Genomic DNA, 27,489 nt, shown 5'->3' with positions numbered 1-27,489 from the left:
CTGAAGTCATGGAGTCCTGTTTAAACATGCTTCCCGGTGTTACTTCCATCGTCATATTTCTCTTAATTAGCATAGCGCTAAAATTATAAGACTTTGTGTGGAAAAACAGAAATGAAAAATTAGAATGTCTACATGCCAGACTCTCCAACCTCATTCCTTAGTAGGCTAATAGCTTCTTTCAGTGCTTCACTTTCTCCAGTCATGGATCTAGAGATTTTTAGCTCAGAAACTCATCTTACAGAGCATGTAAGACAAGACCCTCATCTGAAAAACAAAGAAATCAGGACTCAGAATTTAAGAGGCTTTCCAGGGAAATATAATGAGGGTTAGCAACTAGATCTTTTGTCACCCATATGATGAACAGTTAAAATTTTCTAGGTACTTATTGTGAGGTCTATTAAAGGCCTTATTTTATTTGAGCCCCACAGCAATTTTTTAAAGCTCTATTTTTATGCGAACCATTTTTAAAGTTCTTATTGAATTTGTTGCAATATTTTTTCTGTTTTATATTTTGAATTTTTGGCCACAAGGCACATTGGATCTTAGCTTTCCAAGCAGGGACTGAACTTGTACCCCCTGCATTGGAAGGTAAAGTCTCAACCTCTGGACCACCAGGGAAGTCCCTCCACAACATTGTTTTAAAGTAGGTACTATCAGTATACCTATTTTACAGACAGAGAACTAGAAGTCTGAGAGAGCATGGGGAAATACAGGTCACAAAAATACAGGTTTTAAACCAGACAGTGTGATTCCAGAAACTAAGCTTGAAGTCACAACTGATATTTCTGCCTTTATAGAAATTGTCTACATAGAAGCAGGCTTCCCTGGCAGCTCAAGATGGTAAAGTGCAGGAGACCTGGGTTTGATCCCTGGGTTGGGAAGATCCTCTGGAGAAGGGAATGGCAACCCACTATCACTTTCACTTTTGATCCAACCTGACCAAATTGGAGCACAAACACCAAGTTTCTGCTGCTCCTGCTGGCAAGCCCGGTTGCGAAGACATTTGGTGCTTCTGCAGGAGTAGTAGCAGAGCTGCTGGGCTCTGGTCACTGGCCTGGCAGTGTTGAGAGCAGGGCCTGTGGCACATGGCATCCATTCACGCAGACCATCGCCTGCGTGCCTGCACAATGTGCTTCTGGAGTTCCCAAAATCAGTTGTGACTTCTGATTGTGGTGATGTCCTGAGTAGTGTTACAGTCCTAATCTTGGCGGCTTTCAAATCGCAACAGTAGTGATGTAATGATGGCATCAGCAGTTTTTTAATCCTAGAAGCAACATTTCGGTCTTGGTGACTTATGCAGGCTTTGGACAACTTCCTGGGGTAGAGCAAACACATATTGAAGTCTAGGGCCTGCCAAAGATAGGGACCCTGGGAAGCGTCCTGCTCTTTGGGTAGAGATGCTGAAGGACTGCGCCTTAGGAGTAAAGGTCAACTGCAGGCAAACCATTCCTCAAACAGACTGCAATCCAGCTTCAAAGCTTCTGCATGGCCAAAAATATCTAACTCCTTGATTTACAGCAACCGAGTGCCTCATGCTTTGTAGATAAGACAACAGAAGCAGAAAACACACAGAAGGTCTAGATCAGTGCTCTGATAGAACTAGAATGCAAACCACAAACGTGAATCATGCATGTAATTTCAAATTTTCTAGTAACCACATTAAAAAGGAAAATGAAACAATTGAAATTATTTTTTTAAATTTTAACTCAGTATATTTTAACTCAAGTTTTTACTTAACCCAAATTGCTATTTCAAACTATGTCAGCATATAATTAATATAAATATAAAATCAATATAAAATTCATAATGGGATACTGGACATTTTTTGTACCAAGTCTTCAAAATTGGGCATGCATTTTACAGTTGCAGTATCCCAAATCAGACTTGCCATATTTCAAGTGTTCAGGAGCCAAATGTAGCTAGTAACTACCATATTAGATCTTACTGTTTTAGATTTTAGAACTATCAGGCAGGAATTAAAAATAGTTATACTTAGCATGTTTAAGGAGCTAAAAAAGATGGAAATTCAATGTAGAACTAGAAATTATATACACTTGATCTATGGAATAACCTATGACTGTAAAACTGAGTAACTAAAATTAGGAATTCAATACATGTATCTAATAGCAGGTTATACATGGCTGAAGAGAGAATTAGTAACTGGAAGGTAAATAAAAAGAAATTATCTGGAATGAGGTACAAAAAGCCCAAACGGTGAAAAAATACAGAAGAAAGAGACATAGCAGACACAATGAAGTCTACACCACATTTCACCGGAATCCCAAAGGAAGAAAACAAGGAAGAAGTCACATTTGAAGAGCTGATGGCTCAGGATTTTTTAAAACTAATTAGAAGTCTGTTGTCAATTTGATTGTCTTTCCATTACAGATAGCCTATATTTTATCAGTAGTCACTTTTAATTTTTTCTCCTTTTTCTCTTTTAAGATCTTGAAGATATTTTGCAATTTCATTACAATATGTCTAGTAATTAATTTATTTTTGTGTAGCTTTCTTGGGATTTGTTCTTTCCAGAAATTGAGAATTAATGTCTTTCTTAAAAATCTGGGAAATTCCTAGCTCTTTAAACATTTCCTCTCTCTCATTTTTTTCCTTTCTGCTTTTGAAAGTCCTGTTAGGTGTAGGTTGGGCCCTCTTATTGTATAGCTTTCTCTTATACCTCTCCCTCAGTTTCAGAATGAAACTCTCTGCTGAATTTTGATTAATTTCTTCAGATCAATCATCTAGTTCACGGATTCTCTAGGCTGCTTTGTCTAAAATGCTGGTTCACCAGTGCAATGAGTTTTAAATTCAGCAAACATTTTCACTACTAGAAGTCTGTTTTGACAATGTCTCATTATTTGCAATTATTTTTGTTCTTTCCTATATGCTTTTATGATTTACATATATATATGTATGTATATGTGTGTGTGTGTATGTAAGTATATATATATATATATATATATATATATATATATATATTACGGCTCCTACTGAGTTGGATAGACTTGTTTCACTTACTGTGGTTTGAGTCTTGATGCAATTTCTAAGTTTAAACTATGAGGTTTTCTTTGGCTGGGCTTTATCTATGAGTAATGTCAGCAGCCTACTTGAGATTGTGTTCTTCTGGAGGAGTATTAGTTTAATCCTGTTAGACACACATGGATCTTTAATAGCAGGAATCATTTTTATGTTAGTTTTGTGACTTGGAGGTCCCTTGATGGGTCAGGCAGAGTAAATTCTAACCCTAAAACCAGGTAAAGACAGCCTATACTTATTAATTCTCAGCGGAGAGTTTCTCATTTGTTTTACACAGATCTCTCAGGCCAAGATAGAGAAGTATGCCTGCTGTATCCTTTTACTGTTGTCTCTCTGTGGCCCTGAGATGTTTTTCTAAATCATCTTTTCACTCTCTCTCAGCTTTATATGGTGTCCCAGATCCAACTCCTCACCTTGATAAAGCCCATAGGCTGGTGCCTAGATAGGAGTAAAATCTAAATGCTTAGCATCCTGAGGCCAAGAACCTTCACCTCCTTTCCCTGCCCTTCCACCAACCTCTGGAAAGCCACAGGGTCCCCTACTTGGCTTACCACTCTGCCTTTCAATTCTCTTTTCCGGTTTGGCCCTCACAAATTTCCCTCTCGTGTAAACTCAGCTGTGCTTTAAGAAAGGAGTTATGTGTCCCTCTCGCTTTGGAGACTCAGAGCCAAAACTCTAAACTGAAAATATCTCAACTCACAGTTAAAGGTGAATATTTCATCATGAATCTTACCCCATTAGAACACACAAGAATCGTTCTCATGTGTACCCAGCTTAAACTTCAAGAGAATAAAATCTAATCTGACTTCACTGTAGCAACATAAACATTAGAAGTTTCTCTATATATTTCCATCTTCCCATCTCGCTATCTGAGCAAGTAGTTTTCTGGCTTCTTTCCCTCCAGGGAGATTCACAGCAAAGTGAAAAAGACTCCCTTCCCTCCACCCCAACCCCCACCCTGACCAAAATCCTTAACTCTGAGAGAAAGTCTTAGATGGTGTCATCAAGAACTATCAAGAGAAGTTTTCCCCCACACTGGAGAGAGCCAATGGAGATGGTGATAAACCACTCAAAGAACTCCTGGGCAAGTGTCCTTCACATGAGTAACCACAGGGCACCATCTAAAACTTGCTAATGACTTAGAGGATTCTGTCTCATATTTCCTCTCCTTCTTTTATTTTTACTTCTCCTTCTCCTCTCTTATTCCAGGGCATGTCTTAACTGCTCACACTGTGACCCAAACCATTCTCTTTCCCACCAATGGTTATGGAACAAATGAGTAAACTTGTTTTTCTGAGAAAATGAGCATGACTTGCTGTAAATTCAGCCAAGGAGTGCCAGTGACCAGCTTCATGTTCTGCAGGAGAAGAAGCAGAGAAGCTAAGTACTGTCATTGCAAAGACGCATCTTCTGGCTCAGAACGAAGACCAAAGGAGTCCTTTCTAAAACAGAGAGAAGTGAAAGGGAATTCAAATTTCCGTGGGTAGATAGGAGCTTTTCAAAGGAGTCTTTGAGAAATTAAGCACACTCCTTTAAGTTAAAGTTTACTTTTATGAAGAGATAAAAAAAATGTTTTGATAGTAATTAAAACGGATAGCATCCTAATAGGAACAAATTTCAGGCATTCAATATTGTGGGAAAAAATAAGAGAAAATGTCTTACATAATATACAAAAAAAATCAGAAAAAATGGAAAACAAAATTACTATCTGATTTGATATTAATATAAGTGCAATTACGTGTTTAGCACACACCTGCTAATAAGGCAAAGCATGTTCATGAAAAGCATATGTTACTAGCTTTCCATTTTATGCCTTTTCCCCCCAGATAAATATTACCTTCTTCCATCGACAATTTTCATCCATTAATGTAGAAATCAGAGGTTTAAATATTGTTCATCTTTCTTGCTATTCCTTATTCCTTATTTGTTAGTTCATCATGGGGAAGATGGGCTTTAGCCAAAATGTTTTGTAGAAGATGATCTGAAACTGACTGTAGCAGAAAAAATAATGTGCTTTTCTCACTCTTTTGCTACTATATCACATGGTATCTGTTAGCTAAAACTGACAGTTAATTATGTAGTTTCAAGGTTAAAAAAAAATTCTCATATTGCAAGGAAATGTCTAACCATCTGATGAAGTAACTGTAATATGGATTTTCACTGCTCACTTATATTCATAAAGGCACAATTCTCCCAATTCATCTTTTCCTATGGTGCAACTGTGTTAAATCCCAAACTAATGATTTCTCCTCAACAGCAAAGTGTTACTATAATTCACCCTGTTTAGATATATTCTAAAAATGTATTTTAAACTATTTCAAACTATTCATTAAGCTTCCCTGAGAGTCCTCAAACTATCTAGTGTATCTGATTTAATTTGGTCGAGTTCAATTTTTAAACGGTGCTGTATTCTACAACGTGACTTTTTAAATTTTTTTTTGTTTTTTTTTAGTAACTTGATCTATTTTTTTCCATTTTTGAGATATAATTGACATACAGAAACATATAAGTTTAAAGTATACAGGATAATGCTTTGACTTATATACACCATAAAATGATTACCACAGGTTTTGTAAATATCCATCACTCCATTTAGATAAAAAGAAAAAAATGTTTTTTACTTGTGATAAGAACTCTTAAGATTTACTCACTTAAAAAATTTAACATATAACGTTGCTGATCAGTCGCTAAGTCGTGTCTGACTCTTTGAGATCCCATGTACTGCAGCCCACCAGGCCTCCCTGTCCTTCACTATCTCCCGAAGTTTGTTCAAGTTCAGGTCCACTGAGTCAGTGATGCCATCCAACCATCTCGTCCTCTGATGAGATATATCACACATACAGCAGTGTTAATTTTATTTACTATACTGTATATTACACCCCTAGTAATTATTTACCTTATAACTGGAAATTTGTACCTTTTGGCTAACTTCATTCAATTCCCCCTCTCCCACCACTTCCACCCCCACCCCTCCTCTGGTAAACACAAACCTAATCTCTTTTTATGAGGTTGTTTTTAGTTTTTGAAATATAACTGACATATAAACACTATGTTAGTTCCTGGTGTGCAGCATAGTGATTAAATATTTCTATATATTTCAAAATGATCACCATAAGTCAGTAAGTCGAGCTACCTTCTGTCACCATGCAAAGATGTTAAACTCTACTATGTTCACCACACTGTACTTTTCATACCCTTGACTCATTTATTGTGTAACTGCTGGTCTGTTCCTCCTAATCTCCATCCCCTACTTCTTTTACCCTCCACCCACTGTGACAACCACTTGTTTGTTTTTTATATCTATGACTCTGTTCATTTGTTTTGTTTTTTAGATTTCACATGCAAAGGCATACAATATTTGTCTTTCTCTGTCTGACTTATTCCACTTAGCTTCCCTGATAGTTCAATTGGTAAAGAATCCATCTGCAATACAGGAGACCCCACTTCGAGTCCCGGGTCAGGAAGATTCACTGGAGAAGGGATAGGCTACCCACTCCAGTATTCTTGGACTACCCTGATGGCTCAGCTGGTAAAGAATCCACCTGCAATGCGGGAGACCTGGGTTCAATCCCTGGGTTGGGAAGATCCCCTGGAGAAGGGAAAGCCTACATACTCCAATATTCTGGCCTGGAGAATTCCATGGACTGTATGGTTCATGGGGTCACAAAGAGTCAGACACGACTTAGCGAATTTCACTTTCACTTTCTAGGTCCATCCATGTTGTCACCAATGGCTGTGGCTTTTTTTAGGGGGTGGGGGCCCACACCATGCAGCATGCAGAACTTCCCTCACCAAGGATGGAACCCATGCCCCTGCAATGGAAGCACGGAATCTTAACCACTGGACCACCAGGGAAGTCCATATATTTTAAAGTCTATAATCAACATAAGTGTTTCCAGCGACTAAAAGTGAGTGGGCAGTTCATTAAAATATCTATCATACTTGTAACAAATATAGTATTATATGGACTAATTTTATGAAGCTCATAAACTATAAACATCATAGTAAGTGGAAGTGACTTCTAGTTCTGGCATTCACTTTGTCTAAAAGATCAAGGGCTTCACTGAGAAAAATCATTAGTTTTTTCACTTCTGCAAACTTGAAAATAGGACTGCTTGGAAATATGATTCTCCACAGAATTTACAGGTTGGTATGATGATTCATGGCTGAAGTAATATCATTCATCTGTTCTTACTTCCACAGCCTGGGAACATGTCTTATAATTTTGCCAAATGCCTACATGTTTCTAATATACTCTCAAAGATAAAGGACTTTAAGCTGCTTAATTCAAAAGGAAGGCACTCTATAAACTATATCTCAATAACTTTCTATAAATTATATCTCAATTATAACCATCTGTAAATTATGTCTCAGTAACTGATTTACATTAAAGATGGAGAGAAGACTAATAATAGTGGAACAAAAGAAACAATGAACTTGCCCCACCTATGAGCACATCTATTGACCTGTTGTTTGAAAAAGTTTTTTAAACCTTCCCCACCTCCACTAGGAGTAAATGACTGCCTGTGTGTGCGTGCATGCTAAGTTGCGTCAGTCCTGTCTGACTCTTCGCGACCCCATAGACTGTAGCCCTCCAGGCTCCTCTGTCCATGGAGTTCTCAAGGCAAGACTACTGGACTGGGCTGCCATTTCCTTCTCCAGAGGATCTTCCCAAACCAGGAATGGAACCCAGGTCTCCTGCATTGGCAGGCAGTTTTTTTTTTTTTTTTTTTACCACTGAGCCACCTGGGAAGCCCCTAGGAGCTCTATCGCCAAAATCTTCAAGGAAAAGAGTTTTAGGCCTACAGTTTTATATCCAGACAAAGTTTCATTTAAATGGGAAGGGTGTGTGTATTAGTTTTCTATTTCTGCCATAACAGATGACAGACTCAACTGCTCAAATCAAACTCACTATTTTCACACACTTCTTGTCTGCAGGACAGAAGTCTGAGGTGACTCGAGTTTCGCTGCTCTGGTTCTCCCCAGTCTGAGATCAAAGTGTGGACCAGCTGGGCCCTTGGCCTGGGGCCCTGGGAGGAATCAGCTTTGTGCTCCCCTGACCCCACACCTCACTAGACCACTAATAGAAGCCATTTCCTTAGAGTTTCCGACTGGGCAGCCATTAAGACCCAGGACTAGGAGGAGGAGCCCCAGAAGTTTCTTGCTGACTCATTTCTCTCTGCAGGCTCTTCCTCCTTGTAAATTCTCCTGTGGTTTGATGCCGTCCTCTGGTCAAGGCAAGGCCAGATAAGATTTAAAACCTGGCAAAAAAAAAAAAAAAAGTACTGTGTGGAGGAGAGGTAGAGCACAGGGAAGAGGGCATGGTAGGAAATGCTGCTGCCAGCAGGCCTCTGCACCCCCTTAGAAAGTGGGAGCCCCTGAGTTGGGCAGGGCAGGGTAAGGCAGTTTCTCCCTGTGGTTCCCTGAAGAACCATGAGAAGACGGAAAATACTTTGAAAAGCAAGTGAGCAAGTGAATGCTCCACGTGCATAGAGACACCCCTCCCCCTCACTTGTTAAAGTCATGAGACACCTCTTTTACTCTTGAACTTGCCAGAGGGAAACCGCTGACCAAAGGGAGCTAGCGCTCACTTCCCCAAACACTGGCATGTTACCCTTTTACCTGCGGACAAACCCCAGTAAAGCCCTCGGTTCCTGAAGTAGGAGGAGTGGGCGTACAGTTTCCCAAAGTGGGGCTTGGGCCGTGAGGGTGAGGATGGGCACCCCACTTCTACCCTCTGGCCCCAGATCCATATAGTTACCCGCTGGGGACACAAACATCCCAGTGGTACTTGACTGAAGCAGGACTCTGAAAACTTTTCCCTGCAGGCCATTTGGTATCAGTCTCTGTCTCAGGGACTCACCTCCACCTTTGTAGAGCCAAAGCAGCTAAAGACAACAGGCCAATCAATGCGGGGGACAGGTGTGCCACTGTCCTAGCTTACCGTCCTCAGATTTAGGGTATATGGGGTCCCAGAAATGGGTGCCTCACCCTTAGTGAACCTGCTGAGGGATTCCTCAGCCTGTCTTTGAAGAGTCCTGGCTGTGATTTTGGGGCACAGTGGATGTGCTAGGAGCATGGGTGTGCTGTGGAGTGCCTTCCTGGTCTAAGGGGCCATGAGAGATGATTCGTGAAGCCGAAGGTGTGAGGAGAGGGTGTATCTGATGACCGCTGAGCCCACCTGACCTAATGAGTACTGGGTTGAGGAGTGCAGATCACGACGGGCACTCCTGGTTTTCCAGGTCCCTTGATTTCCTATGGTATCCAGCTTTGGATTCTGTGCTCCTCGCCCCTCTGTAATCCTTCTTCCTCAGGGGCGGCCTCCACAAGCTTTCCATCTCCCTGCATCTTCCTCGCCCTCCTCAATCCAGCAAAGGGTGCTCTTTTGACTGGTGATGGACAGGGCTGAGCAGGGACAGTCCTTGCTCTGTCAAGCCAAGCCCTACAGAGGGACACACTTGCTGTCACAGGGATATGGAAGGGATGCCTGTGGGTCCTTTCCTCCTGTCAGGCGAGTGTATTCTCCTCAGTTCTGTCTCATCTCAACAAAAATTTGAAGCGACGGATGTTAGAGCCCTCGGCATGCCATAGCTCTCGGACAGACCGTGTTATAGCTCTTGGGTCTTGGACAGACCGTGTTATAGCTCTTAGATCAGTGTTACAGCTCTGTGTTACAGCTCAATTTTATTTTAAAAATAGCAGGAAAAGACATCCTTGAGGCGTGAGGGCATGCTGACCCAAAGACACAAAGAGGAGAGAGAGAGAGAGAACGAGTGCACATGCATGGGGGAGAGAGAGACCCCCCCCCCCCCGGGGCCCTTTGGCTCCTCTTTTTATATGTTTTTTTCCTCCCTCTGGGCCTGCCTATGTAAATTGGGCTAGCCAGGAGTGCTGTTTGTCCCACCTGAGGTCCTCACTCCAGTCCTTGGACCTTCCTTTGTTCTATTTTCATGGGCTTTTCCCTTCCTTGTCTTTTAACCACTGCCATTCTGGACTCCTGTTTCCTATTCTAACTACCTAACATTCCCCCCTCAAGAGATGGGAGGCCCAATTCTTTGGGAATAGGGGTGTCAAGATCTTTCTGGCTACTTCCTGCTGAACTGGGATAGCAAGGGGTATTGGGCCTCCCCCTCTTGTTAGTCTCAGGCCTCAGAGTCCTTATAGCGGTGTCCACCTAAGGGTGAGTGAGATTTTTCGTGGTTGGCTGTAGTTTTATATATCTTTGTTGAACTGGCACTGCATGTTGTAGCTTGTTGACCTGGTGGCAGAGACAAAGCAGGTTAGACAATTGATAATACATGGAACAATCATAAGCAGCATCAATATGGCATAACAAGGACTAGTAGTGGCATTAGCCAATTCCAGATTCCCATCGCCAGGATGGCTCAAGTTCCTCCCTGTTCAGGGGTCAGAAGATCTATCTCCTGTCTGTTTTGGAGTACCCCCCCTGCCAAGATGTGTTGGCTCTTTAGAGCTGAGCTGAGAAATCTTATCCCCAGAAACTAGATTCTGGGGGTGTTCATCAGAATGGCACTCATCTGTAGTTCTGAATAGGTATCTGAGATCTCCCAGAGGCTCACAGGTGTATTAAGTGTCCTCTTCTGTTTTCTTCCACAGCTTGACTCATGAGTAGTGAATCCAGGAGTCATGTCCTGGCACCTTGACTGCTGTGGGGGTAGAAAGTATTACAGGGTAGGGGCCCTTCCATGTGGGCTGGAGTTGAGCCTTTGGGGACCCATCTTTCCAGACTTTAATTAGGACTTGAGTCCCTGGAGCATGCAGTAGTGACTCCTTAGAATCTTTTGGGTCCTGGTTCACACCCCACAAGTGTATATCTTGCTGGAATTGCCCAGTGGCCATGGTATAAGACTGGAGGGTCTGAGCCTCTGGATCTAGGAAGAGGTCATTGACATAAACAAAAGGTCTTCCATATAGCATCTGATAAAGACTAAGACCAACCTGTTCCTTAGGGGCAACAGGGGTGTGGAGGAGAGCTATTGGTAAAGCCTCCTTCCATCCCAGGGAAGCCTCCTGGGTTATCTTTTTTATCGCTGATTTTAATAATTGGTTGGCTATTTCTACTTTTCCTGAAGACTGAAGCCTCCAGGCACAATGGAGATAATAAGTAATGCCCAATGCTTTAGAGACCCCTTGGGTGACCTTAGAAGTAAATGATGTCCCATTGTCACTTTGTAATGACCTGGGCAGACTAAATCTTGGAATTATTTCATGGAGCAGTTTTTTTTACCACCTCCTCAGCCTTCTCAGTCTGGGTGGAAAAGCCTTCAATCCATCCTGTGAATATATCTATCACGACTAATAGGTATTTATACACTTGGGAAACTGGCATCTGGGTAAAGTCCATCTGCCAGTTCTCTTCTGGGTTCTCTTTTGGGTTGGCTGGGCCAGCTGGGGTTTTCGAGCTCCTTGGGGGTTGTTTAATTGGCAAGTGGGACAAGAGGAGACCACGTGCCTTATAGTTGCTTGGAGGCCTATTCCTCTGAAGGACCTTTCTAGTGATCTTTGGAGGGCCTTTGCCCCTAAATGAGTGGTGGCATGTAAGGAGTTAACTAACTTCCATTGGAGGTTCCCAGGCAGAAAAAGGAGTCCCTCCTTTTGGAATCACCCCATATGATCTTCTTGAAAAACCTTCACTCTTAGCTTTAATAGTCTCACCTTCAGTATATGAAGGAGCTTCTGGCAAATTTGTTTGTGAAACTAGGGTGGCAACCCCTATTAGGTCATTGTTCTGTAATGCTACTGTCTTAGCTGCCTGACCAGCTGCTTGGCTCCCTCATGCCACTTCCGTGCTCCCTTTTTGGTATCCTTTACTGTGGGAGACTGAAACCTCAGTGGGCAGATGGACTGCCTCCAAGAATCTAAGAATTTGATCACCATGTTTGATTGGGGACCCTCGGGTGGTCAAGTGGCCCTTCTTTCCAAATAGTAGCATGTGCATGTAGCCCCAGAAAGGTATACTTGGAGTCACTGTAAATGGCTATTCTTTTTCCTTTTCCCAACTCAAAAGCTTGAGTCAGGGCTATGAGCTCAGCTAATTGGGCTGAAGTACCAGGTGGCAGAGACTTAGCCTCTATGGTCTCAAAATTGGAGACTACTGCATACCCAGCTCTTCTTTTTCCATCCAAGACAAAGCTGCATCCATCAGTGTACCAGATTTCCTCAGGATTGGTCAGAGGGTCTTCCAACAATCCCTCTCGGGGTTTTGTCCAGTGGGCCAAGGTTTCTAGACAAGAGTGAAAGGGGAGAGAGCCCTCGCGGGTAGGCAGGAGGGTGGCTGGGTTAAGAACCTCACAAGGGGATATAGTGAGGCCTGGATTTTCCATCAGCACTACTTGATATCTGAGGATTCTTTGATCAGACATCCATAAATGGTCTCTCCCATTTAGGAGTTGTTTTACTTGGTGGCTGGTAAAAATAGTTAGTTTACCCCTAAAGGACAGTTTTAAAGGATCTTCGATCAGGATTGCAATAGATGCAAGATTTCGAAGGCAGGGGGCCAGCCTTGGGCAGTTGGGTTGAGCCTCTTGGATATATAAGCTCCAGGCTGGGGCTCAGATCCCAACCTTTGAGTTAACACTCAAAGAGAGGCTATTCCCTCTCTTTCGTGGACATAAAGTTGGAATGCTTTTTCTGGGTCTGGCAACCTCAAGCCAGGTGCTTGAGCTAAGGCCTGTTTTAGTGTAGCCTCTGCCTTCTTTTGAGGAGTTTCCCACACTAGTGGGATTGAATCATCCCGTTCCTTTAAGCTTTTATGTAAGGGTTGGGCAACTAGACCATGGCTGGGTATCCAGATTCTACAATACCCAGTCAACCCCAGGGAAACTTGCAATTGTTTTAGAGTCGTGGGGAAGGGCAACTGGAGGATTCCTTGTACCCGATCAGAGGACAGCCTCCTAGACCCATGTGTAATCTGAACTCCCAGGTAAGTGACCTTTGTCTCGACCATCTGTGCCTTAGCACACAAGACTTTATATCCCCTCTCTGCCAAAAAGTTTAGAACCTGGATTGCAGGTTGTTGGGTATTTTTCTCATCTGGGGAGCAGATTAGTAGGTCATCTACATATTATAATATTTCCCATTAGGTCCCAAGTCCAGATCTAGGAGATCTCAGCTAAGGGCCTGTCCAAACAGGTGGGAGCTATCTCTGAACCCCTGAGGTAATACTGTCCAAGTCATCTGTTGGTGCTTTTCTCCTGGGGCCTCCCACTCAAAGTCAAAAATATATTGGGATTCTTTAGCCAGTTGTATGCAAAAAAAATGCATCTTTGAGATCCAAGACTGTAAACCACTTGGCACTGGGTGGGATTTCTCCCAAGATTACAATAGGGATTGGGTACTGTGGGATGGAGGGGAACTACAGCTTCATTTATGATCTGGAGATCTTGAACCATTCGCCAGGTTCTGTCCTTTTTCTTTACTGAGAGGATTGGGGTGTTACATGGCAAATTGGTGGGGACAAATAGCCCACAAGCAAGGAATTTATTTATTAAAGCCTGTTGTCCTTCCCATGCCTTTCTTTTGAGGCGATATTGTTTCCAGTTAGGAAACCGAGTGGGATCTCGGAGGACAATGATGACCAGTCCAGCTTGGTGGGCTCATCCAGGAGTCCCCTGCTGCCATACCTGGCGGTTAATTTTGTCCTCCCATAGTTTTTGGTCCTCTCTATTGGAGAAGGTGTAATGGGTTCTTCAATAGTAACCAGGAGCTGTAGGGCTCTGGGGGCTGGAAAGCTTCTCATCACCAGGGTGATCCCCAGTTTAGTGAGTATGTCTCTTCCCAATAAGGGAGTAGGACACTCAGGGATGGCCAGAAGCTGGTGGGAAAATATTTGTCCAACCCAGCAACAAAGAAGTGCTCGGGTGAATCTTTTAGTAGTTGTTTTTCTTGTAGCACCCAAAATGGTACAGGTTTGGGAGAAGGCTCCAGAGTAGGAAATCAAGACAGACTAGGTATCCCCTGTGTCAACCAAGAAATTCTTGAACCTACCTGCCCCATCCAGTCGCACCCTTGGCTCCAGCCCCATGATGGTTATCTGTGACAGGCGGGCTGGCTGGAGTGTGCCCACTTCAGTCCTGTTGAACCATCCTGAGGGAAGGCTTGTCACTTGACTTTGAGGCTTTTGGGTCCCCAGGGTAGAGTGCCACCCAATGTCCCAGTTGATGGCATTTGTAGCAAGCCGTTTTAGGAGACTTGTCACGGTTTGAACCCTCTTTGGCCCAATGCCCCGCCCGTCTACAGATTAGACATTTGCCTCATGCCTTGTCCTTCAAGGACTCAGGGTGTGCCATAGGGATTCCCTGGAGGGCGGCCATCATCTGGGCATGCCTTGTTGGTTTCCTTCTCTCCCTCTCCTGGGCCTTGGCCTCCTTCTTCTGTTCTCTGTTATAAAAGGTATCGGTGGCCATCTGGACCATCTCATCTAAAGAGGAAGCAGGGTCCTGCTGTTCTGCTCGTAGTCCGAGTCCCCGGTCGGGAAAGAAGACTCCTCGAAACAATGCAACTCGCAATAGGGGAATTTATTACTGACTCGAGCCAGGGCCTCCCGCCCTCACCAGGTGTGTGAGGATGAAAGGCCCCGAGCCCCAGTTCTCTCGGGTATTTATTAGGGCAAAATAAGCAGCAGGTAGTTGGCGCAATCGGATTGGTTACACAGTGGGTAGTTGGTGTAAGCTGATTGGTTACACAGTGGTAAGGTAATTTTTGTTGGCCCAACGTGGGGCTTTCAGCTTTCCCCTGATAGGTTCCCTTTTTTCTGGCTAGGCATATGTTGATTGGCTGGCTCCAGGAGGCCTGATAATTATATTACCCCGGGAAACCAGGCCTACTCCTAATCTAGGCTGCCTGCCATGGCGTTAGCCGTGACAGCCTCACACTGCTGTTGTAGCTATTGTAACTTTATTCTGATATCTGATGCACAATGGGACAGGAATTTGTTCTTTAAAATCACCTGTCCCTCGTAAGAGTCTAAGTCCAGATTGGTAAACTTTTGGAGGGCCTCTTTTAGCCTTTCCAGAAAGGCAATGGGGTCTCATTGGGCTCCTGAGTTATTGCTGAGACTGGGCACAGTCCCACAAGTTAATAGGCTTCCTTCAATTGCCATGGGTGGACGTCCTCAGGGGTGAGTCTTTCTGAAGCCTACCCTCCCCAGTACTGTTGGAACCTGAGAGCCAGGTGTCCCTGGGTCAGGGTGCAGATCCCCTGGCAGGCTGAGGCATGACAGCCTCCTGTCCGGGGAGATCGAATCCCCGGGCAGGTCGAAGCCTGACGGCCTCCCAGGGATTGTGTCCCTGGGCAGGCCGAGGCGTGACGACCTCCTGGGACCCCTGGGCTGGCGGATCCCCAAGCAGGTTGAGGCATGACAACTTTTTGAGGACCAGATTCCTAGGCAGGTGACCTCCTGGGACTCCCGTCTGGAGTTAGGCATCCCCAAGAGCTCGAGGATGACCAGTGCTGGGTAGGATTAAGGGGTTGTAATTTTAACTCATTGCCAGGTTGTTCACCACAGATGGGAATAGATACCCGGATGTAAAACAATCCAAGCCTGTGCCCTAAGACTGGGAACCTGGTGAAACAGTCATAAATCTTATCCTCTTACTGCTGTAAGTGATTGTAAGTCGCTGATTTCCTCCCCTAGTCCTCCATAAGAGCAGGTTAGGGTGCATCCACAGGTAAGCATTTCGTTGTCATAGACCCACCTTAGGTAATAACAGAAGTAATGACAAAGGAATGGGTTATCTGGCCCTGTTAGGAGAATTAAGGAATGTTAATAATAGTCTGGGTGGAGCAACATCTGTTTGGTCTGTTTCCTCTTAACAAATTTGTTCTTAAGCCAATTACTAACTCTTACAGTCAGGACCTTGCCCCTTGTAGGCAATGTTGCTCCACATAAACAAAAACAAAATTTCTGCCTAAGTCTAAAACTACTACTTGAACCTAGAAAGGCACATGTCATCCCTATTGTGGCTTTTAAGGACACTTTTCTCTTTCCCAGAGACAACAGGCTTAACTCTGGACAGAGGAGGAGCCGTAGAGAACACCTACATGCTAGCTCAGGTTCTTTTATTTCTTGTTTCAGAGATGTTGGTACTGTTTTAAAGTAGTGTGAGCATCATGCTTCCTAAGTCAAGAGATCACCTCCTAAAGACAGAGCCTGTTTACTTTCACTCTGAATATTCCACCTGGTGGAAATACATGAGCTTTGTTGTTTTCCTGGTCTTCCAATAGCCTGTCATTATTGCTCAATGCTATGTACCCGTTGTTGAGTGTGGGTTTCCTCATAGCCCTGGTCTAAATGATCTCAGATGGGGTGAGACACATGCAAGCCACTGGTATGTGCACAAGCAGTTGCAATGACTCATTCCTCAGGCTGAGCTTTCAGTAGCCATCTATATGTGCCAGGCTTTGTGCTTGGCACTCTCAGTACAGAGATGAAGGCTTGCTCAGTCCATGCACTCAAGGGACTCATTCTCCAGTGACTGTCCGGAGTTAAGAACTATATTTCAATATAATTGGTTTCCTTTGTAACCCTATGTATTTTATTTCATGCATTGATAAATATTCTTCTGAGAAAAAAAAAAAAAGGCAACAGACCAGATGTTCCATAAAAGTGGAATGGAAATTTGACCCGGGGGTATGTTTGTAACTTTAGGAGAAGGGTGGTGAGGGTTTGGGCCCAAACGACCTGCAGGGCTAACTCCCAAAGTGGCAAACATTATCCCTGGAAGCCCAATCATCTTTGAAGAGATGCCAACAGATGGACTTCTACCAGGCATTGTGTGCCCGTCACCCGACCTAGCAGGTCCACTGAGCGATGCTAATGTTGCACATGTTGTAGGAAACATGGAAGATGAAGGCCCGAATATCTAGAGGGGTTGGATATTGTACAGTATTTCCCTCCCAAGGGCCAGCTATTTTCTGGTTGTCCCTCCAAAAGATTGTAGAGGCAACATTGTGGGCCTGGACAGGGTTCAGGAAAGAAGCGTGAAACAGGAGGGAAGGGGGCAGGGCACAACTTTTGAAAGAATGGGCTTCCCTGGTGGCTCATACGGTAAAAGTGTCTGTCTGCAATGCTGGAGACCTGGGTTCGATCCCTGGGTCGGGAAGATCTCCTGGAGAAGGAAATGGCAGCCCACTCCAATACTCTTGCACAAGGGCATAACGTAAACCAATTAAAATCAATTGGGTCCGAGATGAAAAGTCAGATTCAAGTAAACCTTAATCCCCAATCTGTAAGCTAAATGACACACCCAGTGGTGGCAGGACAGTGAACTGAACTGGAGGCATTGCCAAAAGATGGAGGCAACGGTTGGGATGATCCTCCTGCTCATTAGCATATGAATTCATCCCACTCACAAAACCTAGCCAGGCCACATTCCATGGCCAGAGCCCTCTGCAATAGCCCACACCCTGCAGAGGGTGCTTCTCTCTGAATCCTAACAAATCCACCTCTTACCTATCGCTGTATCTCTCACTGAATTTTTGCAATGAGACATCAGAGCCTGAGCTTCATAGGTTTTGGCTGGACTCGAGTCCCAGGAGAGAAAGCTGAAGGACAGGAGGGAAAAAAGTGGGAAAATCCCCTTCATAGCCTGCCAGAAATCTGCTAAATACCTGACCTGTGCTCACAGTTTTCAATGGCCTGCTCCTTAGCACAAAGATTAAGGACAGAAGAACCCCCAACCAGCTTGGGTAACAGCTACTGGGGCTCAGCAGAGAGTGCCTTTGGGACATACTGAGGAGTAACCTCTCCGGAGACCCTCAGTTGCACCCACTGCCACCCGCCTGTTTGCAGGGGATTTGAGGAAACAAGAAACAAGAGACTGTAAAGGAATTAAGATTTCGTTAGGCATATGTCCCTCCAGTAGTAGGAGCGAGGACCTCCTACCTTAACCGGAGGTCTTCTGGAATCTGAGACTGAGCTGCGACGCCCCGCACGTCGCCCCCGCCACCCGGCCCCAGCTCCCCGCGCCCTGCCACCAGCAGCCGGGGGCCGGGGGAGGTGGTGGGGGGAAGGGGCAGGGGGAGGGAGGTCAGCAGGAACCTCTACCTGAGCGAGAACCGGGTGTGTTGGTTCTTCGGTCTTGATGCATAACTTCATTTGTGAGAAATGACTTTATTCCGGTAAAGAATCTGCCTGCGATGCAGGACGCCCAGGTTCGATTCCTGAGTTGGGTAGATCCCCTGGAGAAGGGAAGGGCAACCTACCCGTCTTCTTGCCTGGAGAATCCCATAGACAGAGGAGCCTGGCGGGCTACAGTCCGTGGGGTCACAGAGTCAGACACGACTGAGCGACTAACACTAATCCTTTAACCTGTTAGTACCCAGCGAGACAAATTTCCTGCCCTTCATTGGGCTTCCAAAGTCAGAGTTTGAACATAAAACAGGTTTCCAAGTAAACAATTTCATGGGAATTCCCTCTTCAATATTTCTATTTGGGGGCAGTTGCCACGCATTGTATCAGTGTTTCGGACTGAGTTTTCCTCTTCTGGCAAAGTAGATTCTGAGGTTATAAGAATCTTCTAATCTTCCAATGCAGATCCACTTGACAGTAGTCTTGAAAAAGCTTTACGGTCCTAAAGTTGAAACGACGAAAAATGTGCCACAAAAAATTTGAAGAAGTAAAAAGTTCAGTTTTGTACAGAATCACTAGCAGAACCATCTATGATCCTGTTCATGCAGCTCCAACCCCTTCTACATGTGTGTTTTATATCAGCGCCGGCATTTACTCTGCAGTAATATTTTGCAGTAATAGTATTAGCTGTTTTGCACCTTCATAGTATGGAAATGATTGAACTGGATGGCAGCATCAGTGCACAGTAGTTCCCAACATGTCCCAAACATGTTGCAGATGACTCAGTATCTGAGAGGCGACACACCCGACAGTGCACCTTCCCTCTCCAATTATTTTACCCTTGGGATGGAGGCGTAGGAGTTGAGAAGTGTCACTTTTTGGAGACAAAGCTAAGGTGAAGTATACTGAGAGATCCAGGGAGATCAGTTTTTACCAGTTCAGTCACTCAGTCCTGTCGGACTCTTTGCAACCCCATGAACCGCAGCACGCCATGCCTCCCTGTCCATCACCAACTCCCAGAGTCCACCCAAACCCAGTCCATTGAGTCAGTGATGCCATCCAACCATCTCATCCTCTGCCGTCCCCTTCTCCTCCCACCTTCAACCTTTCCCAGCATCAGGGTCTTTTCAAATGAGTCAGTTCTTCGCATCAGGTGGCCAAAGTATTGGAGTTTCAGCTTCAGCATCAGTCCTTCCAATGAACACCCAGGACTGGTCTCCTTTAGGATGGACTTTGATCTTCCTTGTACGTCCCAGGGGGGACTCTCAAGAGTCTTCTCCAACAACATAGTTCAAAAAGCACAATTTTCAGTGCTCAGCTTTGGTTATAGTTCAACTCTCACATCCATACATGGCCACTGGAAAAACCATTAGCCTTGACTAGAGGACCTTGATTGATTAAAGTAAATTTCTGGCTTTAATATGCTGTTCTAGGTTGGTTCATAACTCTTTCCAAGAGTAAGTGTCTTTTAATTTCATGGCTGCAGTCATCCCATCTCTGACCCTCAGTTCAGTGATTTTGGAGCCCCCAAAAATAAAGTCAGCCACTGTTTCCCCATCTATTTCCCATGAAATGATGGGACCGGATGCCATGATCTTAGTTTTCTGAATGTTGAGCTTTAAGCCAACTTTTTCACTCTCTTCTTTCACTTTCATCAAGAGGCTCTTTAGTTCTTCACTTTCTGCTGTAAGGGTGGTGTCATCTGCATGTCTGAGGTTATTGATATTTCTCCCGGCAATCTTGATTCCAGCTTGTGCTTCCTTCAGCCCAGCGTTTCTCATGATGTGCTTTGCATATAAGTTAAATAAGCAGGGTGACAATATACAGCCTTGACGTTCTCCTTTTCCTATTTGGAACCAGTGTGTTGTTCCATGTCCAGTTCTAACTGTTGCTTCCTGACCTGCATACAGGTTTCTCAAGAGGCAGGTCAGGTGGTCTGGTATTCCCATCTCTTTCAGAATTTTCCTCAGTTTATTGTGATCCACACAGTCAAAGGCTTTGGCATAGTCAATAAAGCAGAAATAGATGTTTTTCTGGAACTCTCTTGCTTTTTTTGATGATCCAGCAGATGTTGGCAATTTGATCTCTGGTTCCTCTGCCTTTTCTAAAACCAGCTTGATCATCTGGAAGTTCACGTTTCACGTATACAGGGAGAGGATAACTCTAAAAGATGTACTTTTGGGTGTATTTTTCATGGGGTGTTAGTAGATGAAAAAGATCCAAATAAAGAGAAACAGTTAAAGATCAAGCTTCTGGGTGGAAAACGAACGACTTGCGGGGAGGTTGAGCTGCTTGCACTATGTCTGAAATGAACGAGCTGTCGGAGCTCTATGAGGAGAGCAATGACCTGCAGATGATTGCGATGCCTGGTGAGAGTGACCTTCCGCGTATGAAGGTAGGCGGCGGGTGCTGGGAGATATCCAGAACCCCGCCCGCGCCGCCAGTGCCCCGCCACAGCTGGAGGAAGAAGACCCCATGGAGGAGGAGGTGGCCCAGCCAATGGCCCCACAGGGGCCCCAGCCCTGGGGAGCAGCCAGGCCAGATCGCGCGCCCTGATTTCGAGAGCGAGGGCGAGGGCGAGGGCGAGAAATTCGATGACTATAACTCTCCGGAAGAGGAGCCGCTAAACGGTGAGGGCTACAGAGTATCAGCGACCCTTGAAGAAGCCAACAAGATGTTTCTGAGAACCTCCAGAACCAGAGAAGCATCTCTGGATGGCGGGTTTCAGATGCATTATGAGAAGACCCCGTTTGATCAGTTGGCTTTTGTCGGAGAACTTTTTTCACTTATGGTTGTCAATCGTCTGACGGAAGAACTCGGCTGTGATGAGATCACTGAAAGAGTAGTTAAATGCTGTTAAGAGAGGAGAAGCTTCTTGAGGAGAGACCCAGCATTCCACTGTCTTTTGGGTTTATTCCAAATAGTTCTGTACCAATGAAAAGCTTGATCTTCCAAAAAAAATTTTTTTCTTTTTTTCTTTTTTTTGCAGAGTAGAATAAGGTAGTGATTGCACAGTTATGAAAAAGGAGGAAAATTGTTAAAGCAAAGTATCTTAGTACTGCCTAAACCTGTTTTCAAGAATGTCCAGAGACACTTATGGGTTTGACTGTTGTTTATTCAGATTAATTTCCTTTCATTGGGGAAGATAATCTTTCATGTTTCACTGTAAGGAATGGCTTTGCAAGAATAAGATACGACCAAGACAGACTGCCAGTACAAGAGCCCACTGATGATAATTATATGAGAAAAAATAACTGATTATTCCACTTTAGGACATAAGATGTCTTTGAGATATTTGGACTGAAAGCATATTGAGAAAACTTTAAAGACTCAACTTTGTGATCTATCCAAGCTGTGGTTATCAAAGGCTAAATTTTTAGTGTAAAATAAATCTACCAAGTATTCTTCAGTACTCAGAGGATAATCTAGTCCCAAAAGAAGTATGTGTCATGTGTGCTATATCTTAAAACGTGTTTCCAAGAACAACTGAGATTTTGTTGTACATGTATCTTGATCACTTTTAAAGCTATTGTAATCTTTACTTCAAGAAAATTAGTTACCTTGAACATAAAGTTTCAAATCTAGACTGTAAAATGTACATGAAGGTACAAAAAATATACACTCTTTCAAACATCAGTATATACTAGAGAATTTTCTGTTTCTCTTGCTCTCTTTTTTCATTTCACTTTATAGGCAAAAGACTCTGGTTGAACTTCATAATGTAAGAACTGTTAAGTGAAAATTGTCCAGTAAAAGGAAAGCCCTACATCTAAAAAAAGACACTACGAACAACCCTTAAAAGTTTTAAATCTGCCCAGAAATCCACCTCAGTATTTGAAGTTTCCCTCTGTCTCCTCCTCTGATTAAGCTTGTTTTTGGTTATGCATCAACCAGCATTCAAGATAATAAAAATTTATTGTTCTGTATTAAAAAAAAAATCAAACTTCTGGAATTCAGGTGGCAGTGATGATCACTGGAAGTTGTAAGCTATGAAGTCTTCATCACAGAAATCTCCCTATTATCCATGTATGTAGAGAAGGAGAAAAGTCCATGGTGGATTGGCTTGCATGAGTTGGGAGAATCTTAAATTGTTTTTGTGGCAGCACAAGTGAGTAGAGGCCAGTTCTCAACAGGACCTGGTCCACATGTCTGTTCTCATTGCCTGTGGGATTAGCTATCTGGTCAGAAGGGAAGTCCTCCACAAAGACCGGGCTGCTAGGAGCTCTGCCACTGATGACAACCTCAAGTTAAGAGTGCAGATAGCCCCTCTCCAGGGTCTTGTTCCCCATGGACTCTCACTCTCTGGGGGACAATGAAAACGTGGGATCGATGGATGGCTCATGAAAGTCTGGTTAAGAATGAGTTCTCCAGACTTCCCTGGTGATCCAGTCTCTAAGACTCCACACTCCAAAGAAGGGGCCCAGTTCGATCCTTGGTTGGGGAACTGGATCCCACATGCTACAACTAAGAAGTCAGCCTGTTGCAACTAAGAGTCTTCATGCTGTAAAAAGATCCCAGGTGCCACAACTAAGACCCAGTACACCGCCCCCCCCAAGAAAAAAAGATATTAGAAAAATATTTTTTTTTAGTTCTCCTGTGCTAGTGATGTGTGGGCCTTCAGACTGATAGTGTAGGAGCTCATGGCTCTGGGTCAAATACCCTACACGGATGTCGACTCTTCAGAAATATGAAAGACGGTTATCAAATACCCCAGCCTATCAACTGTTCTGATGAACCATTTGCTGTGATGGCTTGTGCTGGGACTTAGATTCGGAGGAGAGGCCCAGTTCCAGCAGCTGGCCCGATGTCTCACAGAGGTCCATGCAGCCCTAGGGGCCTGTGTCTGACTTTCCTTTCTCAGTCCCCCAGCGTCAGCAGGAAGGTGCCTGCTGAGGCCCAATTGGAGCCAGGCAGACACATACATCACCCAGCACCACAGAAGCACATTGTCTTCCAGAACTCTGTGCCTTAGGAATGCCATAGCATCTAAACTTTCTAAGACTTAATGATGTGGAATATTTTCTAGATATCACTTTCATTAGGTTGAACTGAAAATGTTGGTATAAATTTTTTGACCAAGAAATTTTTAAACAATGTTATAAAATAAATAGCTTTTAAGATTGTATCAACACAAATACTTGGACTAGCTTAGTGCCACGTGTTTTTTAGTTTTTACTTCCTCAAAGTAATGTAGTTGATTCACCCTTGAATGTGCCCTGCTTACTTGCTCAGTCGTGTCCAACTCTTTGCGACCCCATGGACTATGCAGTCCATGGAATTCTCCAGGGTTGAATACTGGAGTGGGTAGCCTTTCGCTTCTGCAGGGGATCTTCCCAACCCAGGGATCGAACCCAGGTCTCCCACATTGCAGGTGGATTCTTTACCATCTAAGGTACCAGGGAAGCTCAAGATTACTGGAGTGGGTAGCCTCTCCCTTCTCCAGGGGATCTTTCTGACCCAGGGATTGAACTGGGGTCTCCTGCATTGCAGGTGGAGTCATTACCTGCTGAGCCACCAGGGAAACCCTTAAGTTTCTTTCTTTTCCTTCCTTTTTTTAAAAATACTGATCACTAGTCTTGGGAATTATTTGTCTATAAGATGAAATACTTTGTCTTAGGAAAAGCAAAATGAAAAAATGCTGTTGATTTGTACAGGGAAAGGCAGTGTTCAAGGGAAAAAACTTAAAAGCTAGAAGAAAAAAAAGAGAAAAATACAATAGAAACAGAAACTACTCTTTCATGGAAAATTGCCTTTTTAAATTTTTTTTTTAATAAAGAGGAGTTCTGCCTTCTTACTTTGGGAAAAGTAAGAGTGGAATTCAGTGGAACATCTTAAATTTGGCAGATCCTAGTATTTCTGAGAGCCAGCAGTGGATTGGGGGGCAGGTCAATAGTAAACAGTAGTGATTTTATTTATTTTTACATTCGAGATAACACAATTCCAGAAGGTGCAATCATGTTTTTAAGGTTAAGAATCCATTTTACTGCACCTAGAATAGTGCCATGCACAGAATGGGTGCCCGAGTTGTGTTGCATTAAAAAAAAAAAAAAGTAAACAGATTTTGTGCTTATCTTCAAGGCTGGCTTAAGTATAAAATGGATCTTTAAAAACACTTGAAAAAATTAAAGCATTCAATTTATTAAAAAAAAAATTACATATGCATCCCGAGGAAGGCGCTCAATGCCTAGCCACTGATCAGTGCCTCCCTGGAGTCAAAGCTCCTCCCAGACAGCTCACACTGTTGCTTATTGAAGCTGGTTATGACTGAGATCCTACCCCTGGTGGAGTTAACAAGTGGTGGAAAAGGAAAAGTTGGTTTGTTCAGGAGCCCTGGGAAAATAGTGACCTAACGTCCTCAGACCGTCTCCAAGCTTCCCGGTTAGAAAAGGGGGCGGAGGGGCTGCTGCGGGCGCGTCAGCGTCCCGTGCAGTCAGGTTGTTGGCACAAGGCGGACGTCTGAGCCTCACCAGGCTTATGGTTTCAGCCGGTCTGGGGGTCTGTGTGCTTGCAGCCAGCAGTTTTTATGTGCTGGGGGTCTGCTTCCTGTAGAAACAACTTGAGACTTGTGTCAGATTTTTGTTATCTTTCAGGGAACTGGTAATTTCATGACACTGCTATGTGGCTGGTCACAGTCTAAATTGTTACCAGTTTCCCAGCCTGAGGAGTATTCTCGTTTCTCCATCTTCACGTTTCCTAATCCTTAACTCTTAAAACACTGTTTTGAGACTCACAGGAGACTTGACTGACTACAAACAAGAGGCAGACAGAGGCCATGGGGGGAGGGGGGGCCGGGTCTTCCCCACTAAGGCCGCCTAGAGCCCTTTTGGTTACAAGACCATTTATTACCCATTTTTCCATGATCCCAAGAAGCCCAGGGCCTCCAGCAGCTTCCTATCTATTGAAGAGAATCTAAACATGGCCTCTCTCAACTGGCATCTTATCCCTTTGTCTGATAACTCACCCAGCAAAACCCCCAGACCTGGCCCCCAGGACCTAACGTAGGAGGGACGGGAACAGGGTTTCCCAGAGTGTGACACGGGGCTCGAGGGTGAGGCTGGGCATCCCCACTTCTACCCTTTGGTCCCACATTCATATTGTCTAGGAATTGGGACAGCAGCAGCCTATAATGGTTATTGATTAAGACAGGAGTTGATAGATTTTTCTACAGAAGAAAGTAAATCTCATTGTCTCTTTAGGCCATTTGGTATCTATCTCTGGGTGCAAAAGGAGCTTCCACATTTGTGGAGCACCAGGAGCCAAATTTAATGTGTAAATCAACTGAGAACCAGACTTGTCCACTGTCCTGGTTTCTGACCCCAGTAATGAGTGACCCACCCCCTAGAGAATCATCCAAGAGCTGCCTCAGCTGTCTATGAACCAGAAACTTACCCTGTCTTGCCCTGTAGCTTCTGGTGGTGGGAATGTGATAGGAGGCGGGTCTGGCTGTTATGAGCTAATGCGCCCCTTCTGCTGTAGACTGGCTTCCTTGGTTCAAGGAGCGGTAGGGGACACTGCATGAGGCCACAGGTGTGAGCAGGGATAGTGGCCCTGTATCAACTCTGCTGTCAGGCCTAGGTCACCTGCTGGTACATCCTATTTGTTCCCTGTGGCCCTGGTTATGCCAAGCCACATAATCACTTCTGTCCTATGACGGCTGGTCTATCACAACTAATGGTTAGGGGTTGATGAACCCAGATCATGATGGGCACCTCTGACATTCCATGACCAGAGGCCTCATCTCTGCCAGGCCCCAGGACCATACCAGGAGCCACATTAAATGGTATGGGCTTTCTCACTGCAAGTGGTGTGTCCTTTCTTCAGGGCACTAGGAGTCTGTGTTGTGAGCCTCCATTAAAATGCCATGTACAGCATGTAGGACCATTCTAACCACAGAGAGCTATGATGTCACTGGTTCTGTTGGGTCATCTGCCCAAGAAGCAGGTCCAGCCACACTCATCATTCATCAATTGTGACTGCTTTTGTGCCAGCACAGCAGTTGCAGCAAAGACCTAGGGTCTGTGAAGCCTGAAATATTTCATATGTACCATTAGAGGAAACTTATGGACCGCAGTGGCAATTAAATGGAGATAAGGTAGGGACCACAGCTCTGCAGGCCTGGGGAGATTGTAGGTGGGAACTCGTTTTCCTTATTTCCTCCAGGATATGATACACGTCCTATCAGGGGATGGGGAGTCAGGGTCAGAAGTATGAATGTGGAATTCATTACTATGGTACCCTCACCCCATGGTAGTTTACTAACTACACAGATTATCCATTCATGTCAGAAGTCTAAGACATGTGAAATGAACACTGAGTGGATCTGTGGACCCAGAGATAACCACTGTTAGCAGGACCTGGGACAGGTGTCTATTAACTGCCTGGTCCTTGGAGCATCAGTTCACAACATGGGGGCCATGATCATGCTACTGTTTCCATGCATGATGTTAGTAACACACAGGGCCCAATATGAATGTGGGAGTAGTTTCTCCTTCTTCAGTTCCAGTTCAATTCAGTCACTCAGTCCTGTCTGACTCTTTGTAGCCCCATGGACTGTAGCATGCCAGGCTTCCTTGTCCATCACCAACTTCTGGAGCTTACTCAAACTCATGTCCATCACTTCGGTGATGCCACCCAACCGTTTCATCCTTTGTCATCCCCTTCTCCTCCTGTTTCAATCTTTCCCAGCATCAGGGTCTTTTGTGCATCAGGGTCTTTCTTTGCATCAAGTGGCCAAAGTATTGGACTTAGTTACCACAGTAAATAGCCATGTGGCTCATCAGGAAAGAATGGATGGACTTCTGCACTTGCTGCAGTAATGAAAGGGCCTGCCTCACTGAGATGTGGCTTCTTTCTCTGGTGATGCCTTCTGAGAAGTAGCTCAGTTCTGGAAATTTTGGTAGGATTGTTTGGTAGGGGTGGCTGCTTTCAGCCTACTGATCATCCAGTCTTGTGTTTGTCTCTCATTGTTTTCTGTCTCTCAATCAAGCAGTTTGCATCCAGGTTCACTGACCGTCTCTCTGCCTCTAGGATCACCCTGTACTATGAACCAGCATTGTACTATCTGCAGTCAGGCCCTGGCTGGCATTGGGACTTTCTAATCACTTTCAGCTTCCCTGATAGCTCAGTTGGTAAAGAATCCACCTGCAACACAGGAGACCCAACTTCGATTCCTGGGTCGGGATTCCTGGATCTGCTGGAGAAGGGATAGGCTACCTACTCCAATATTCATTGGCTTCCCTTGTGGCTCAGCTGGTAAAGAATCCGCCTGCAATGCGGGAGACCTGGGTTCGATCCCTGGGTCAGGAAGATTCCCTGGAGAAGGGAAAGGCTACCCACTGCAGTATTCCAGCCTTCAGAATTCC

General features: G+C 44.4%; 1 protein-coding gene and 3 pseudogenes across 2 annotated transcripts in view; all 4 read left to right on the top strand.

Annotated features, from left to right (window-relative positions):
* The window catches only part of LOC122433870 (UL16-binding protein 1-like), a 154,008-nt gene that overhangs the window by 50,132 nt on the left and 76,387 nt on the right, over positions 1–27,489 (top strand). The window lies entirely within an intron of this gene.
* LOC122433982 lies at positions 18,362–19,021 on the top strand (annotated as a pseudogene).
* On the top strand, positions 20,211–20,987 carry LOC122433981 (annotated as a pseudogene).
* LOC122433980 lies at positions 21,208–22,974 on the top strand (annotated as a pseudogene).

This window comes from Cervus canadensis, chromosome 33 (genome assembly GCF_019320065.1).
Source record: "Cervus canadensis isolate Bull #8, Minnesota chromosome 33, ASM1932006v1, whole genome shotgun sequence".
In the NCBI taxonomy this organism is placed as follows: Eukaryota; Metazoa; Chordata; class Mammalia; order Artiodactyla; family Cervidae; genus Cervus; species Cervus canadensis.
This window is presented reverse-complemented; position numbering and strand designations above follow the sequence as displayed.